At 39.8% G+C, this 12,322-nt stretch overlaps 1 protein-coding gene across 3 annotated transcripts in view; it reads left to right on the top strand.

Annotated features, from left to right (window-relative positions):
• The window catches only part of KLHL29 (kelch like family member 29), an 850,651-nt gene that overhangs the window by 735,942 nt on the left and 102,387 nt on the right, over nt 1–12,322 (top strand). The gene's annotated exons all lie outside the window — the stretch shown is intronic.

Below are 12,322 nucleotides of genomic sequence, written 5' to 3'. Positions count from 1 at the left end.
AGCCATTCTCTACTATGGATAATAGATTAGGGTCCTTTAAACCCCTCTATTACCTTAGAATTCCCTAACTAGAAATGTCTAAACCAGACAAGACTTCTGGGATGATAGTCCCGTTGTAGCCTTTTGTATGTGGTTTGCATATGAAATTTAGAGGTGTGCCTGGCCGTTTTTTTTGGAACCCCTTGTGGTTTGGTCAGCTAAAACTGGCCCCATAACTCTTTACACTGCCCATAGAAAATTTTCTTAAAGGGGGGGTTATATAAGATTGGAAGAGAAGTTCTGCTTTGTTTCTTGAAACAGTGCCACTCTTGTCCATGATACCTAGCTCAGCTTGGTTTATTGAATGTTACTGAGCTGCAGTACCAGACACAGCCTATGGGCAAGAGTGGCGCTCTTTCTGCAGAATATTTTTTTTTTTACCTCTTTAAAGGGGTTTTTTCAAGAAAAATCATAGGATATGTCATAAATGTCAGATAGATGAGGGTCCCACCTCTAAGACCCGCACCTATCCCTAGAAAATGACCCCTCAACCCCGTTCTAGCTTTTGCTGCTAACGCTGTCTCCAGGCCACTTCCTGACAATATGGCACCAAAAGCTAGAATGGGGTTGAGGGGACCATGTTCTAGAGATAGGTGAGGGTCCCAGAGGTGGAACCCGCATCTATCTGACATTTATGGGAAAACCCCTTTAATGCTCACCTTCTCTACAGGGACCATATTATTAGCAAACAAGTGAGAAAGGAACTTCACATGTCCCCCACTCTTCAGATACAGCACTAGTTTCCGTCTATGTTCTACTTCCCATAGAGATCCTATTACGGGGGTCTTTTTGGGTGCATGCAGGCTGCAGTACTACAATTCAGTATATATGGGGAGATTTAGACTTCATTATCATCCTCTTCGTTGTTCAGTTTAATCCACTCATCTTGCAGATGGCACCTGTAGTACACACTTAGAATATTAATATACAATGAACATTTAATTTGTTCTCTAGCTTCAACAGGTGAACTTCTGAAACTCTTCGAGACATCTCATTTCCATTTCCATTTTGAATTTCCCTTTCTTATTTCCTAGTATTTTAAGAACATTGATTCTTTTGTAAATGTCTAAGCAACAATTGCTCTCTTCAAGTTGCTCTCTTCACCTGGCGTTCCAAGGCTTCCAGTGACAATCACTCTGTAGCTCAGTTCAAGCTGACAGAGTCTGATCTCGGGGTGATTGCATAAAAACGTATCTGGATCCTGACTGGAAAGTAAAAAATAGACTGAATATTTTTTTTTCTCTATAATGGAATGGCTTTTTATTGCTTCACTTACTAATACATTTAACAAATTACAGGTTTGTTCTGGAATAGTTTGTCATACATGAATGAGTGTCAAATTCTGTGCTGATCAGTTTCTTAATTTATCTTTGTAGTGGCCGGAGAACCATTTTTCTGCTACAAATTCTCTGTATAGACATATTGTTAAATGATAAAACTCTACCTGCAGCCACCACTAGAGGGTGCCTAGGAGCTTACTGCATACTGTTTATACATTAAACTCACTTATAAAACCGTATGCAGTAAGCGTCTATGCTCCCCCTAGTGGTGGCTACTACACATGTTGGTCATCCTGGCGCATTCTGAACTATTACGCCTCTCAGAATTCAGTAAGGGTGCTGTAAGACAAGAAGATGGCCTGAGGGTTGGCATATTACTTACTTGGTTTGGATTTATTTGGTTGACCAAGATTTAGTTAGTTGGATTGTGCAGAGACCTAAGCTAGACTTTTCTTCACCCAGGGAAAAGTTTTCTGCCCTATCCCTGTATCTATATAATCTGGCCAAGGCAGAGCGGCTAGGTGGCGCCCCCTACCTGGCACCCAGCACGTGGGGCACATGCCCCACCAGACCACCCCCTTCCCTAACTACCCCTCTGGATTATATTTATGCCTTGTTCACACGGCGCTCAAAAAACCCAATGTGTAAACCTCTCAAAAACACTTTTTAAAATACAGGCGTTTTTGACGCATCATGTGCGCGTTTTTTCGGCGCGTATTTTGGCACATAATTAGGACTCCCATTGACTATGGGAATTAGGCATGTTTTCGGCGCCAAGAATCGACCTGTGTTTTTTAAACACGCGTTCATAAAAAAACGCGTCGTATGCACTACAAAGCATTTAGTTTTTGACATATTTTTCAGCGCGTAAAATGCGTCACAAACGCATAAACTACACATCGTGTGAACAAGACCTAACATGGAGCTTTTTACGTTCTGATTTTGTACTATACATCAATGATGCTAGAACTACTAGTTGTATAGACTGCATCTTTATCCCAGCCAGTAATTCTACTTTTTGATGCTCATGCTACTTTCATACCTTTTAAACTGCATAAATTAAATATTTCCCTCGTTCTTTGCATACAGCCATCACATTTTGTGCTGGTGCGTCATTTCCATCAACAGGTTGCATTTGTTACTGACGTAATCCTATGCGTTGTATATGAATTAAATGGATGTCCTCTTTAGACGAGCCCCCTGACAATAAACTGATCACATGGTGTCCTGTTGCTGAGATCTCTAGCCATCAGCTGTAATATGTGAGAGAACCTGGTATCAAGTGTTTAACTTTCCTGCAGCACCACCACAGGGCAGATGCAGCATTACACAGCTCTTAGTGAAAGCAATGGACCGACCTTCTAACGTGTGCAGCCGGGTCCTCCAGAGCAAGAGATGTTCTCTTTTATTATACATACGTTACTTAGTAGTACACTGGTTTTTCAATAACACATACACTGGAAAAACAATACAGGATGAAAGCTGTCAATGTTCTGAATAACTACTGATGTGCATGCCTTTCATCACAGAGCATTGCCCCAGGATGCTCTGCTTGTCTAGTTCCATTTTCTACAGTATTTTATACATACCACAGCCATCTTCCTATCAAACAATCATAATAATTATGCCATAGGGTCAACTTATTAGGTTGCAACTGATGTAAATGGCTGTAATGTTTTGTATATGCCCCTATTTTAATCTTGGGGTGTACCAAGATGGAGTATATTACTTAATATATTATCTATATTGATAGGGTGTTCCAATATGGCCCGATTCTCCTTAGATCTTTCCATTGGTTGGGCCATGACTGACTGTGATAGGTCTAGATGTCTCATCTGACCCGTAACTGAGATAGTGTCCATTCCATACCCATGATGGCGCCCAATGTATTCAGTAAAGTTAGTTTTGTATGAGATTTTGTAATATATTCACTGTTTTTGTATGAAATTGTCCTAATGAGACCTGTAATTGTTGTGCTTATATATGTTTGACAACTTTGTTACACTGATATGCCTGAGAAAGGCTCACACTGAGCTAAAACATTGCATGTGGAATTCAACACGATCACTTCTTACTTGGTAGTGCTGCCTCATTCGCTATTTTGGCCGTAATGTTAGATGAACATCTCCCATAAGGAATCATTTTGGCAGTTTCAGCCAAGAAGCACATACAGTTTACTTGAATGATGTCCGAGACCAAGACCTAGACATCTATCCGAATATAAGTTGGTCATTTTGTGCCACCATTGACTGTTGCATGTTCTTGGTGGAGGAAGCCAAATGACTTTTATGAAAATAAGCTTGTGCACTTTTTGGTGGAAGTTACAGTGGTTGTTCAGGATAGAAAAAACATTTTAATATACCCCATTAGGGATTTCTGAGCTAATAGAGGGTGGTCCACACTTCAGGATCCTCATCTCTTTGCAAAAGTGGAGAGCGGATACAAAGAGCTTCTCTCGCTCTGGAGGACCGGACCTGTCCTGCATTACACAGGCAACCCATTGATATGAATAGGCACTGTGTAATACCTAATTTCACCTGTGGTGTTGCTGCAGGAAAATTGAACAGATTTCCCCACTGATTATAGCTGATCACTGGTGGGGGGGGGGGGGGTCCAAGCATGGGGGACACTTTGTGACCTGCTTATTGTCAAGGGACCCAACAAAAAAATAGGGATTGTCCAAAGAGTAAAAGTTCTTACATTTTTGGGTGAAGTTATTCCAGTTAAGCTGTGTTCACTTCTATATCATAGGCTTTGTTAGGACCCTCCGTCACAGATATAGTCAAAAATGCCAAACAAAATACACAATCGTGCCTGGATAAAGGATGGACACCATGATAGAAACCCATTAAAGTCAACAGGTTCCACCAAAAGTGAACTAAAGAAAACAGGAGGCATCGGCTTTTGTGACTGCTCTAAAAGACAGTGTGAAAAATTGAATATTTCAAGATTCATTTTTTTTTGTGAATAATAGAGATGAGCAAATCGATTATATATGAATCAATTTCAAACTGAATTTTTAAAACGTTTTGGAATCTGCAAATTTTGAAACTTTTGGGATTTGCAACCCATGAACTCAAAATGGTTCGAGAAAGGACCACATGACTTTGGATGGGCTTTCCAAAAGGTTATCCCTCCCTCTACACATATTTGTTGCTGTCAGTATGACATTACTAATGCTGGTTTTGCGTTAAAGAGCTAGAAAGGGGTTGGATACAGTGGTAGAAGACATCGGAGAGTCAGATACAAGATTTTAGGGCAAACGTGGCACAATTTTTTTTTTGTAACTGAATCAAATCGGGCAGCGAATTTGACCGAATCTGATCCGAAATCTTTTTTAGCAAATCCGCTCCTCTCTAGTGGATAGTCAAAAAAAATGTTTTAAGAAAACCAACAAAAATGAAAAAACAAAAGTTTATAATAAAATTCTGATTTAAATAATACAGCATTTTCTGATGATACATTTTCTTTATAGACTATGTAAACCTTTAAAAGGCTATTTAAAAAAATAATAATAATAATTAAAAGGTCAGTGTGAGAAGTCCAACTTTCAAAATAGATTTTATTAAAAATTATTTTAACTTTTCGAGATACAGCTGCTTTGTATCCTGTATAGAGAGCAGCTGTATCTTTAGCTATATCCTTTTACTGTCAGTTCGGCGGCACTGACGGGTTCAGTGACAGCAGATCCTGTGTATCTCTGACATAACTTAGAGGTGATAGATTACAGGTGGATCCTGTGTGTCAGAGACACACGCAGGACCCGTTGACACTGAATCCGTCAGGTCCGCGGGACTGACGGATTCAGGTCATAGCGAAACATACAGCTGCTCTCTATACAGGATACAAAGCAGCTGTATCTAGAAAAGTACAAATAATTTTTAATAAAAACGATTTCAAAAGTTGCACCAATCACACTGACTGACCTTTTTATGTTAAAAAAATTGCCTTTCAAAGGTTTACATAGCCTTTAAGGAGCGCACGCTTGCTATTACAAGTATGTAAAAGACTCGACTGATGAGAATTCCTTCGAATGAGCCTAATATCAGAATTTGCCGAGAATCAATATGCTTGATTTTTCTATAGGACTACCCAGTGCAGTCATAAGGAGCTGTGAATGGGTTAACACTTTACAGCGCGAGAGTAATTTTTGGAATAGAGGAATGAGAGGCAAAGACACTGATTTAATAGCCTGGATTGTATAAGAGATAGTTAGATCTCTTCACTGTTATTAGCTTCCACAATGAGCTACTGTAGCAGCTCATGAGGAGCAGGCGATATAGAAATATAATTATATTCCCTTACTAATCTAATAAGGAGAGATAGCGGCAACAAGCTTGGGTAATTTCCCAGCTTGCAGCGGGAGCGGTTTTACAGCGCTCTTGCTGGGAATAAAGGCAAAGGAAGGTATGGCGGGGAAGTATTATAATTGTAATCTTGCTTTGCTAGCCAGCCAGAGATATCTCTCTCCTGCAGATTGAAGGGAGGTAATTCTGTATCTGCGGGAGGAATGGGGGAGAACTATCTCTGGTGTCACACAAGCTGTATGTCTTCAAGGCAGGAGAGTACAGTAGATTGAACCGCTCCAGATTAAGTTCTGATCCGCTAAGTATGGGCAGGAGAGGGCTCTTGGAACAGTTCACTGAAACCACTTTTACTTAAAGTTAAAATGCACTTATCTTAAAGGAGTATATACTTAGTTTATAAGCGAGTATCTGGTCTCTTTAAGGTCCTGGATATATCCTGGACCATCATAGTTCTATCGCTAAGTGTCCTATTACACAGCCCGACGAGGGCCCTGTAAACGAGCGCCGATCAACGAGAGAGCTTGTTGATCAGCGATCGTTTGCTTCTTTAACAAGGATCGCTACTCCGATCGCTACTCCAATCGCTACTCCGATCACTACTCCGATCGCTCATCCCCATACATTTCCATCATGTCAGCAGCACATCTCCCTGTTTACACAGGGAGATGTGCTGCCGACAACGATAATATTTTATGCTGCCTAAACAATACAATCAGCCGATGAGCGAGCATTTTCTCGTTTATTAACTGATCGTTGCCCTGTTTACACAGGTCAATTATCGGGAACGAGCATTTTGTGAACACTCGTTTGCCCAATAATTGGCCGATGTAAAAGGGCCTTTAGTCTCCCGATCATAAAATATGCCTCAAATGCAAATGCCCAATCAGTGGGGTCAGACTTGTAAAACCTCTTCTGCCCCATGAGAATATTGTTTCCTATCAATAAGTCGTTAATATCGATAGATAGATATACCCATTTAAATTGGATCTATCAACAATCAGTGATGATATATTCCATTGTGGACATTTAGGTAAATTATATCTTTTACTTTTCCAAAATTTTTTGTAACTTTCACTTTGAAGTGAATGAGTCTGAAGGGTCGGCTTGTGTCTGAATGAGTCTAAAGCCTGGAGCTGCAGTGAAAACTCTGACTAATAAGATAGAGCAGAGTATGTCAGGTGACATGATTGACCAATCAGCTGCTGAATTCTGTTTTCAAAAGGGGCTGGACAAGGGTGAAATCCCTAATGGCTATTTAGGAGCAGCCATTTTGTTTAGATATACAGATAAAATTCAGGATAGCCACAGTGAAAGTTACTGAAAGAAAATCACAATCACATAGAGAATCTATTTATCATATGATTCACTATAGATATTTCATATGGTGGTACCCTACAGATGTGTCCGCCCATAAGTTTTTCTCGAGTTGCGTTGTTATACAATTGGTCATAATACCAGTTCAATACAATCGCACGCCATCCAGAAAAAAAGTATACGTTAAACATATGCATTTTTTTAAACATGGGAGTCTATGGGCGATGGTTGACTGATGGAGGCCTCCCATGGATGCTATCCGTTGGCTGGATGGCTGTGATATATACAGTTTTTTAATATGGGAGTCTAAGGGAGACGAATGGCTGACCCTCGTGTCATACTAGGGTTATGTCGGATTTAGCGAGAAAGTAAAGGAGGACACATTTATAGTCGGCCCTTTAAGTATCACCGCTTGAGACACCCCCTAGTCGGTGTAAAAAACCAAGAAAAATAACTTATCTGTCTCTCTGGAGGGCTCAGCTCCGGCATGAACAGCTGAACGAGGGGGACCTGTCATGTGGGAAAGGGGTTGTCCAAAGTCTATCTTATCTCCATTTGATATACGGTGAAACGCAAACTATTGTTCCCTGCTATCAGCCATTTCCTATTGGGCGCGGTTGACTCTAGTGTTCTACATTGAAATAACTGACAGGAAGTTCATAAAGTTTTTTGGCACAAATTTCCAGAAACATTTACACACATCAGTCATTTGATTGGATGCCGATTGGGGTCAATGGCTTTGCTTTGTGCTGTACCCATCATCGAAACAGTCTGATGGGATACAGCCATAAAACAGTGATTGGGACCATCATAAAATCAGTAACACCCTATCACCCATGCACCATTTATAATACTGTTGTCTTCTTATGTGGCAGAGGGACTTTTGGCCCTCCTTTGGTACCAGGGCCCGGGTTTGACTCCTACCTCTGCACGCCATAACTATGTCCTATCAGTGGCCTTTATCAGGGACGTAGCGAGGGGAGTGTGTGATAGGTGTCAACACACTCCGCCATGTCTAGTTATATGCAGGGCTAGGGTATTAGAAAGGTGGGGAGTAGACATGTTTTAACACCTGCTCCTCTGTAAAAAAAGATCCATCATTCTAGTTGCTGTGATCAAGATGACGGCCATTTTGCAATCATTTTTTTTTTTTTGCCAGTAGTGAGTTGTATAGAAAGGTCAGTCTGACATGCAGATATAGTTATTCTTTTAAGAAACACTTAAACAGCGTGACAACTTTAGCCCTGGAGGTGTTCAAATGCGTGGAAGGAAAATGATCACATTTGCAGCGTATATAATGAATATCTCATCAAGAACGAGCTGCTCTTTTCAGGTTGGGACGGATATTCGGAGACTCTTGAATTAACCCTTTGTTCCCTCGTGTCAGTCGTTATATTTTGTCTGCATGTTTGGGGAATGACCCTTGAACCTTGCCGTGTAGAAGATCAAAAATCACTTAAAAATATCATAATTTCATATAAAGTCTTTTTATTTTTATATATTTTATGTATAAATGTACCGTATTTTTATATATAAATTTACTGTAAAGTGCAACCATTCATTTTTAACCCTAATTTTTATAGAAATATTTTTAGATTGTTTTAAAAAATTTTGCATCATATATTAGCATACCTTACAAGCGTCTTATTTTTTGGAAAATTTTCCTGTGAAGCTGATCCCTATGGGAAGGGCTTATGCAAATGAACCCCAAATCGGGCGTTTCTGGGAGGTTTTTTGCCTGTTCCTGGACGAATCGCAATGAGGATTCGAATGCTGGGAGGTTTGGTCCAGAGCTTTATGAATATATCTTCTTGTTGAATCGGGAGCTGGCCAACAAACTCCTAGCACCCTAGAAGTGCTTATAGAATGTGTTCATACGGAAATGTCCAAAAAAATTTGGCGCCCATTTTTGCCATGTGACCATAGTAAAGCATTTTTGTTTGTCATTTTTAAATTCGCTGCTCTGTAACTGATGGTAAAAGGTCGCCAAAAAAAGAATCCAAAAAATTAAACACCACATAATTAGCAAACCTTGTCTGCTGCTCTAACTTCTAAATAAATTAATATATGGCCAATTTTATGATTCTGATGTAAATCCTCTAAACTACCGGTCGAATACTTGTGGCCAACGTAAGATAAGGGTCTCATTAAATGTCATATAATCTGTGGCGTGGGCCCTGATGTTGGAAATACCAATATTACAGCCAAGTGATAAAGTCGTGACATATGAGGCCTACTAATGAAGGTGGTCATCCCGAGACTCGGAGGTACATCCATTGATGGACAGAAACTGTTTGTGATATTGACATTCTCCTTACTCCTGGCCAAGTGTCGCTTCCCATATATAGCATTTATTAATCAATGACTGTAGGTTGCAATGACTTTTTATAGACAATGGCAGATGTTATTTATAAAGCCAACGTTCTCTTCATCGTTTCTAAAACAGAACGTTGTTTCCCAGAGAAGTTAGATAAATAGGAATCCTATAAAACCTCAAGGGTGATATTAAACTCTTTCACTGCTGTACGGTTTTTATACATTTGAGATAATCCTTATGAAATGTATGAAAACGGGCACCAACTAACTGGTGGCAGGGAGGGTAGGATAATTGACAGCAGTGACTGTCTTCCGCTAGGGCCAGAGAATCCTAGATTGTGTTCAGCCAATATTAGGGAATGTTACAGCTTTTACTTGCCCTATATCTAAGTACCCTGGCAAGGAATGGGCTGGGGTATCAAACCAGAGGAAATGATCCTTGGGGCCCACCATCAATCTATATGGAACAAGTGTATCTCTCTGCAGGACATCTAATATCTAATAGGTTTTTTGTGAATCAATCCATAAAAAATAGACCCTAGTGGTAAGTGATTAGCTCCAAAGTCAGATAAAAATTGGGGTTCCTTCTGCCGGACCTTTGAGGCCCATTATAGTGTCAGAGCCTGGGCCTATGGGAGGATCCTCTGGTAGACCAGTCCACCCCTGACCCTGGCCAAGGCACATTGGCTTATTCGTGTCCACCTCTGGCATCCAACGCCAGGCTCACATTTTCCTCTCCCTGCTACTCCACTTATCGGGGTTGTCCGATTTACAAATAATGGAAGTCAGATTAAACACGGTTAAGGGGGTGCTCCATTCATGACCCAAAGAATGGTTATAAAGAGCATCTCTCACTCTGGAGGACCTGGATTTTCCATGCATACCACAGACAGCCCATTAATTTTAACAGGAACTGTGTAATACTTTCTTTCACCTGTAGAAGTGCTGCAGGGAAATAGAATACTTACTGCTTGGTTCCAACATAGATTACAGTAGAACTATGTGGATTTCAGCAGTGGGACACCCTGGGATCATCTGATTGTCTAACAAAAAAGGATTTTCCAAAGTGGACAACCCTTTTAAAAATTGGAGAAGTTGGACCCATGAGTCCCATCAGTCATAGTAAATCACAGATGGTCCCTTTAAGAGCTGCACATCAATGTTCCTTATTCTGTTGTTTTTCTGGTACAGATAATGTATAGCATATCCCTATTTTCTGTTCTCTTGAATTGTATTCATCTACACGTCTACTATTTTATAGTTTGCTGTACAGATTTGCATTCATCGCATAACATTTTACAATGTCTTTGTGACTGGCTGATTTTCACAATGTAGTGCAATAGACAGCCTCCCCGATCCAAAGGTTATCTGTGTCTCTTTATTACAAAATAAGCCTTGGAGATTGCCATATGCTCCCGAGGGTTATGGAAGTGCGTTCTGAATAGAGAGAATATTCTTCTTTTCAAGAAATGCGTCCTTGTTATAATGGTTCTGCCTGTGAAATTAGATTAATTTGCATCTTGTTGTAGCTATTATTGTTCAATTGGATACTAAGGGGATTGTGTGGAATAATAAACTAGAGCAGAAAATATATTCGAAAGAAAACTTATTGCAGAAGTTTGATCCCGCTGTTTATGTGCTGTTCAGAGAATCAGGCCTGTATATTATGTGGATTGATTTATATAACCTCAAATTTGACTAATGTGTCCAACGCCGGCTGTCTCACTTAGACCCCTGTTCTTCCAAAAGATGTGGGTCCCAGAGGCAGGACCGCCACCTATGAAAGCTTTCTCCAGTATCTACTCTGGAAGGAAGTATACAGTATATACAGTCGTACAGAGCACAGGTTTCCTTAGCATTAATATTCTGACTACAGAACCTGCTCGTCTGACACCGATCTGATACCACACTTGGAGAACGTATTGACCCAGTTGGGCTTCGTAGCTCTGGGGTCTTGGGTTGGATTCTCAAAGTCATCGATCTTCATTGTATTTCCTTCAAACTAATTTCACTGCACAGCATATTTTCCTCCTCATGATTCCAAAACTTACTGCCAGGATCTGGTGAATACAATGAGATTATGAGTGATCCTAAGCAGTCGAGAGACACCATTTATAAAATAACATAAAATATTTCTATCTATCTAATCTACATTATCTATCTATCTATCTATCTATCTATCTATCTATCTATCTATCTATCTATCTATCTATCTATCTATCTATCTATCTATCTATCTATCTATCTATCTATCTATCTCTCTCTCTCTCTCTATCTATCTATCTATCTATCTATCTATCTATCTATCTATCTATCTATCTATCTATCTATCTATCTATCTATCTAGTTTTTTCTCCCTCTCTCTCTATCTATCTAGGTTTTTCTCCCTCTCTCTCTATCTATCTAGGTTTTTCTCCCTCTCTCTCTATCTATCTAGGTTTTTCTCCCTCTCTCTCTATCTATCTAGATTTTTCTCCCTCTCTATCTATCTAGGTTTTTCTCCCTCTCTCCCTCTCTCTCTCTTCATTCATTGCTATAGGAATATTATTCGTTTACATGTGTCACTACACTGAATAACAATAACTTTATTATTGGTCATTTGTACTGTAGCTAGTGCTTGTAACTGTGAGAGTGACCAATATAACATGTGCTAATGGCCGGCTAGTACGACCGGAAGTGACTGTGTGGCAATAATGAGTAGTGAAGAGTTCGATTTGGTCTTAAATCTAGTTTCCTTTTTTCCATGGAAACTTGGGTTCATCTCATCATCTTACAAAGGGAGCTTTATACTCTGAAGAACATATAGATATACTGTATTTCCTTACCTATTTATGTGTCACACTCATTGAAGTCCAATTTTCACATTTCAATTTGCATAAAAAAAAGAAATCTTGGAAATGTTCATGTGGAAGCGAGTTAAACAAGAGTCCAACTTTGACTACCAAAACGTCTGTTCTGCTCCGCTTTCCTTAAAGATCACAGACGACTCCATACAGTTGCTATATTCTCGTGGTTTTTCATTGAACCTTTTGTTAAAACTGAATGTATTTGTACTTGTAATATGAA

The sequence above is a fragment of the Rhinoderma darwinii genome, chromosome 4, assembly GCF_050947455.1.
Source record: "Rhinoderma darwinii isolate aRhiDar2 chromosome 4, aRhiDar2.hap1, whole genome shotgun sequence".
NCBI lineage: Eukaryota > Metazoa > Chordata > Amphibia > Anura > Rhinodermatidae > Rhinoderma > Rhinoderma darwinii.
Note: the sequence above shows the minus strand (reverse complement) of the source record. Positions and strands in the feature narration are given on the sequence as shown.